Source organism: Urocampus carinirostris, chromosome 1 (assembly GCF_059441175.1).
Source record: "Urocampus carinirostris isolate Australia breed hairy pipefish chromosome 1, RoL_Ucar_1.0, whole genome shotgun sequence".
Classification (NCBI taxonomy): Eukaryota; Metazoa; Chordata; class Actinopteri; order Syngnathiformes; family Syngnathidae; genus Urocampus; species Urocampus carinirostris.
The window spans coordinates 8,775,001-8,782,168 of record NC_142349.1 but is presented as its reverse complement, the minus strand read 5'-3'; positions in this window follow the sequence as shown (position 1 = coordinate 8,782,168).

Below are 7,168 nucleotides of genomic sequence, written 5' to 3'. Positions count from 1 at the left end.
AAAGGTATTTATTTTCATGCAACCCTAGCCAACATTCATTTGGACAGGTAACTTAAAATTAGTTTTACCTGGTTATATCAGTATCAGAAATTATTTTCCCCCCATTTTATTAACACTCCACTTATTGAAACATGAATATTTTGTTTGTTTGTTTGTTTGTACATGATTCAATTGTTTGTTTGTTTGTACATGATTCAAATTGAATCTTTTCTTCCGGCGCCGTCACGAATGGCAGCCACTCCAGCAGCTCCCGTGTTATTTTCGATTGTTCTCGATTGTTCTCAGCTCAGGGATGCTGCTGGAAATGTGAATTTCCCTTCGGGGATGAACAAAGTATCTATCTATCTATCTATCTATCTATCTATCTATCTATCTATCTATCTTTTACTGCGCTTTATAGTAAAGGGCACCATATATATGAAAAATCCATCTCAAGACAATTTCTTGGGGGCGCGCCTTATAGTTCGTAAAATACGATAGCCTTAACCAACTTGCCCACAAGGGAGGTCTTTGACACGCTAGTGTCACCAACCACAAAAGTTTGTACGCATAAAATAATTAACAATGCAGCAGTGGCATTATTTTAATAGTTAGGATCGTGTCACAGACATTTCAAACAGTCAGTACTGTCGCCATGGTTATGGTTTCTTTGCGCCTGGCGCTCTTTGGCAACAGATGCTCACCTCTTATGATGACATTTATAATCACATTAGCTTCCTTCTTATTGAGCCTTTCTACGGCTATTTTTATATTAGCCAGATACAGATTTGCATCGAACAAGAGTAAGATGAGCTTAACTAACGTATTTAATGAAAACAATCAGATTCAGATCTACTTTATTGTCATTCTAGTACACGTGTATACAGAACGAAATGTCGATACATCTGACCCGCACAGTTTCCTTGAATGTACAGATATAAATAAAATGTTGTATTGAGTTGTAGTATTGAGTGCTAATAATATACTAAATAATTATGGCTATGTATAGTATTTTACAGTAGCGCAAATAGTGCAAGAGGAGTAGCTAACCAGATGTGCAAAATGGGCAGTCAGGTAAACAGAACAATAACACTGTAACAATAACGCTGTAAGTACAATAGTGCAGAGAAACAGATGTGCAAGGACACACTTTAAGGCAAGTCGGATTATGAGGGGTACCCCCCAAAAAGTCTTTGTTCATACAGTATATTTTACATACATATGGCACTCTAAACTATCAAACGCATGAAATTGAGACAATGTGAAGCGCTGTCAGAACCAGAACAGGAGGAGGACCCAGATGCGTAACATTTTCACTGCTGCTTTTGACACTGTGGACCATAATGTCTTACTAGAACGGTTTGAAAAATGGAGTGGTCTCTCAGGAACCGTCCTCTTATGGTTCAGATAGGACGCACTGTGTTAAATATGGTGAAATGACATCTGAGCCCTTTTGTGTTACCTGTGGTGTTCCGCAGGGTTCAGTACTTGGCCCCCTTCTTTTCACCATTTAAATGCTTCCATTAGGTGATATTATTCGCAATTATAATATCAGTTTCCATTGCTATGCAGAAGACACTCAACTATATCTTCCGATGGAGGAATCTGCCACGCTAAATTGTGGAAATTTAGAGGCCTGGCTCACTGAGATAAAAGAGTGGATGTCACTCAACTTCTTGCATCTTATCTCTATAAAGACCGAAATGTTAGTTTTTGGTCCACCTAAATGCCGTGACTTGTTCTCAAAAACTGCTCTGAACATTGACAAATTTAATTTCACCTTGAGTGACTCGGTTAAAAATTTAGGTGTCATATTTGACCCCGAACCGTCCTTTTCAGATTCAGATTCAGATTCAGATTCAGATCTACTTTATTGTCATTCTAGTACACGTGTATACAGAACGAAATGTCGATGCATCTGACCCCCACAGTTTCCTTGAATGTACAGATATAAATAATGTTGTATTGTATTTTGGCTACGTATAGTATTTTACCATAGTGCCGATAGTGCAAGAAGAGTAGCTAACCAGATGCGCAAAATGGGCAGTCAGGTTAACAAGTCAGGTACACAGTAACATTAACACTGTAACAATAACGCTGTAATTACAATAGTGCAGAGAGCAATGTGCAAGGAGTGGCAAGCTATAAAAAAAACTGCCAGTAGTGCAAAAGTCAGATTAGCAGCCGTTTAGATTTAAGTTAACTATATGTTAGATTGACCATTTAACAGTCTAATGGCCAGGGGGACTAGACTAGACTAGACTAGACTAGACTATTGCGGAGCCTGGTGGTCCTGCACCGCACACTTTTAAACACACATGAAGAATATTACTAGAGCTGCTTCCTTTCATCTTCGCAACATTGCTCAAATTCGTCCTATGCAGTCTCAGTCGGATGCGGAGATTATAATTTATGCGTTTGTTTCTTCCCGTCTAGATTATTGTAATGCACTACTCTCCGGTCTCCCGAAGTCCAAAATCAAGAGCCTTCAGCTGTTACAAAATTCTGCAGCGAGGCTTTTAACCAGGACAAGAAATGATCACTTTACCCCGATTTTAGCTAACCTGCATTGGCTCCCTGTTAGCTTAAGATGCGATTTCAAGGTCCTGTTGGTATTATACAAAATCATGCATGGACATGGCGGCGCACATGGATGCTGCGGCTAGTTGCTCTCCAGCTAATCTTCTATTTATTACCGTTCTCTTGTCTTTTTTGCTTTCTTTTTTGGACACATGCGTGGCCAAAAATACTTATTTGGTTGGGTGGGGGGGCGTCTAAATTTTGACTTTTCGGGCACTTTTTACACCGCCTATGATATACCGAACGAGCTTCAAAGAGATCCGGCATCCTTGTGGACAATTATTCCTCCTACTAAACGACGACAACGGCGCCGTAAACACAGAAAACAGAAGCGTGGTTGCCGTGCGGGTAAATGTGTGAAGCGTACGAAGTCGAAGGAGCAAGAAGGACGCGAGGATGTTGATTAATTCCACCATTCATTCCTCGCCGGACAACCGACGCTTTAAACTCAACGCACACAAACAGCGACATCTTGTGACGATCTCTACAAAGACTACAAAGACTTCAGCTAAGTCAAATGATTCAGCAAAGCTAAAATTTGGTCTTTTAAATATTAGATCGCTTGCTCCTAAAGCTTTACTTGTTGATAAAATTATTCGTGATTATAAACTTAACTGTATCGGTCTTTGTGAAACTTGGTTACGCCCGGATGAGTATTTAGCGCTAAATTATGCTTCTCCCCAAGACTACGTGAATAGCCATGTAGCAGGCACTTTGAAAAAGGGTGGCGGTGTCGCGCTCATTTCTGAAAAAAAAAAAACGCTCAAATTTAATCCTCGTACCACTAATAATTACAAGGCGTTTGAGGCTCTTGTGATGCGGTCCTCTTTATTAGGCTTCGGACCGGGACATAGGGGGAAATCAGATCTGAAAGATAAGAGGGAGCAAGTCCATGTATGATTTTGTATAATACTAAGAGAACCTTGAAATCACATCTAAGGCTCACTGGGAGCCAATGCAGGTTAGCCAAAATCGGTGTTATGTGATCGTACTTTTTTGTCCTAGTTAAAAGCCTCGCTGCAGCATTTTGTACCAGCTGAAGAAATTTGATTCTAGACTTCGGGAGACCAGAGAGTAGTGCATTACAGTAATCGAGACGGGAGGTAACAAACGCATGAATTATAATTTCCGCATCCGACTGAGACAGTATTGAACGGATTTTAGCAATGTTACGAAGATGGAAGAAAGCGGTTCTAGTAATTTTCTTTACATGCGTTTCAAAGGATAGATCAGGGTCAAATATGACACCTAAATTTTTAACTGAGTCGCTCTGTGTGATGTGACATTTGTCAATGTTCACAGGAGTTTTTGAGAATAAGTCACAGCATTTAGATGGACCAATGCCAAACATTTCTGTCTTTTAAGACGCAAGAAATTGAGTGACATCCACTCTTTTATCTCAATGAGGCAGGCCTCCAAATTTCCACAGTTTAGTGTGGAAGATTCCTCCAACGGAAGATATAGTTGAGTGTCATCTGCGTAGCAGTGGAAGCTGATATTGTACTTGTGAATAATATCACCTAATGGAAGCATGTAAATGCTGAAAAGAAGGGGGCCAAGCACTGAACCCTGCGTAACACCGCAGGTAACATTAAAGGGCTCAGATGTCATTTCACCATATTTAATACAGTGCGTCCTATCTGAGAGGTAGGATCTGAACCACGAGAGGGCGGTTCCTGAGAGACCAATCCATTTTTCCAACCGTTCTAGTAGGAAATTGTGGTGCACTGTGTCAAAAGCAGCACTAAGATCCAGCAGCAGCAAAAGTGATGAAGCGCCAGAATCCATTGCCAGTAGGAGATCATTTGTTACCTTGATCAGAGCTGTCTCAGTAGAGTGGTTTGCCCTGAATCCTGATTGCATGAATTCAAAAAGGTAATTCTCGGATATGAAATCATTCAGCTGCTGTGCTAATACTTTTTCTAGTACTTTAGAAAGGAAAGGTAGGTTTTACACAGGTCTATAATTACATAAAATTTCTGGATCAAGGTTGGGTCGTTTCAGTGTGGGTTTATTGATGGCTACTCTTCTCGTCGGCTGAAAAATAGTCTGTGTAATATATTGTAATAATCTGTGAAGCCCTTTGAGACTCTTCATTATTTAGGGCTATACAAATAAAAATGACTTGACTTGACTTGCTCCCTCATATCTTTCAGATTTAATTTCCCCCTATGTTCCGGTCCGGAGTCTTCGCTCTGAAATTTTCGGTCTATTAGTGATCCCAAGAGCCAAGAAGAGATCCGCAGGTTCAAGAGCGTTCTCTATCCGGGCCCCGGTGCTGTGGAATGCTCTTCCCCCTGAGATCCGATCTGCAACCTCAGTGTAAATTTTTAAATCTAAGCTTAAAACACACTTTTACTCTATAGCATATAAAAAAAATCTATACTTTATGTCGATAATATGTGTATTTGGAGCGGCATAAGCTCAGGAGGTCGAGCGCTCGTCTTGGGATCGAGAGATCGCAGGTTTGATTCCCGGCTCCTCCGTGTTATATGTCGAAGTGTCCTTGGGCAAGAAACTAAATCCCTAATCCCCCCAATAAGCGGGTAGGCGCATTGCATGACTGCATGGCTGCTTTGGTGTGTGAGTGAATGGGTAAGTGTGAAGCACATTGTAAAGCGCTTTGGGAGGTCTTCATTGACTTGAAAAGCGCTATATAAATGCAGACCATTTACCATTTATTATTTGCCCTCATGTAGGTTTTAGATGAGGGGATGGTGTCATAATAGTCTGTAATAATAGTTTGCAATAGTCTTTGATCTGTGCAGCCCTTTGAGACTCTTTGTGATTAAGGGCTATACAAATAAACACATGACTTGACACAAGCTTTATTTTACGGGAATGGGGCAGTCATGCGTGTTGAAGTTATATACTATTTTATACACTGTTTTATCTTACATAAAGTCAAATAAAAGTCCAAACGTTCCTGCGACAGTGAGCTCCTTGGCCTAGTTTTCACACATTTTAAAGCAGAGAAGGTCCTCTCACATGCAACCTGAGTACAGGAAAGGATCGACGGGAACTTATATGCCAGCCCAATTACACAGTAGGCATTTGAGAGGTTATATTGTAAGAGGACTTGCATTTTCTTTTTGCTTTTTTTTCATTTATTTTTCCCAAGCTTTTTTTCCCCACTTTCCTTCCTTTTTCTCATTTTCCTTGTTTTCTTTTGATTCTCCTAGCCTTTTACTGATTTTCCTTCCTTTATTGTTTCTTCTTTTTTTGTATTTTTTCTACCTTTATTTTTTTTTCTTCTGTTGTTTCCGTTTTCATTGTCTTTTTTTATATTCAAGCTTTTTTTGTCCCCCAAAGTAATAATGTAATTTAACATATGGATAATAAAGCCACCTGAAGAGGCTTTTGTGAGCTCTTCTTAGTAAGCTGACTCATATTAGATGAATTTGCTCCTGAATTGGCAATTTTTACTGATTTTTATGCGTTGTATAGATCGTTTTGTGCTCGGTGGTCTGGGCAATGCACAATTGCGCAGTTTAGAGCGAACAGTGTGCAATTTGGAGTTGCGCTAAATATGGCCAAAAACCTCGTTCGAGAATAAATGCACAAGTCACATAGTGTGTGTAATAGATACATGTTCAAATTATTTTTTGCATCCGGCAAGTTCAAAGTCGACCTTGACATGATCGAGCCCTCCGTTCTTCCTGATGAGTCACTCCGGTATTGGATCGGATGCAAAAAAAATAAAAAACATTCCCAGAAGTGTGAACCTAGCCTTTATGTCCTTTTTGGGTATTCTAAGCTACCTTCGGGAAAACTGGCATTCTACCAGCCATAGGCGATAAAAAGACTTCAATTACAGAGTTTGTGTTGGTTCTGCATTCTCAGCAGCTTAGATGCCAGATGTTTCCATGACAACATAGGATTTCTCAGAGCATGCAGTCTATGCAGAATTATTTGGGTAATCTAGGAGCGACATAATGGCACTCATAATAACAATGCTAATGAATACAAATTCAAATGGTTAATGTGAAAATTATTCCAAATTACTCTATAGCAAACGAGAAACTGCATTATTAGACGAGGGGGAAACTAAGAACTCAGGGATTTTTGTAATTACACATCATTACAGCACTTTATTTTTAGCTCAGCGTTTCACTCGTAAACATAAGTTTATCAATGTATTGTAAAACATTTTTGTGCTTGCAGTCCCGCCGTGCTCAGTTAGTGTAACAAGCTCACACTGTCATGTCCTGCACGGTTGTCATGGCGCCCAGCTGGACCCGCCCCTTGACACCGGCTGACCTGCATTTCCTGATTACTCCTATGGTTACTTAAACGTGCCTTTTGGAACTGCCCTTTGCCAGATCGTTGTTTACCCTTGTTGAAAACCTGTTCATGCCTGTTTGATACCTGTTTATTCTTGTTGTGCTTGTTAGACTTTGTTGCACTTCGATGTAACATTCTGAGAGATTCCTGCAAGTTCTGTTTAATCCCGTTAAATGCCTAGTCTGTAGTTTTGCCTGCACTTGAGCCTGCTGTTTTGTTTTTGGTCCATTTGTGTGTTGGACAACTTTTCTTTCTCAATTAAAGTGACAAATCGTCTACGCAAATGAGTTCCAACTTCCTGCTTCCCGACCCGTTTCAAGACAGT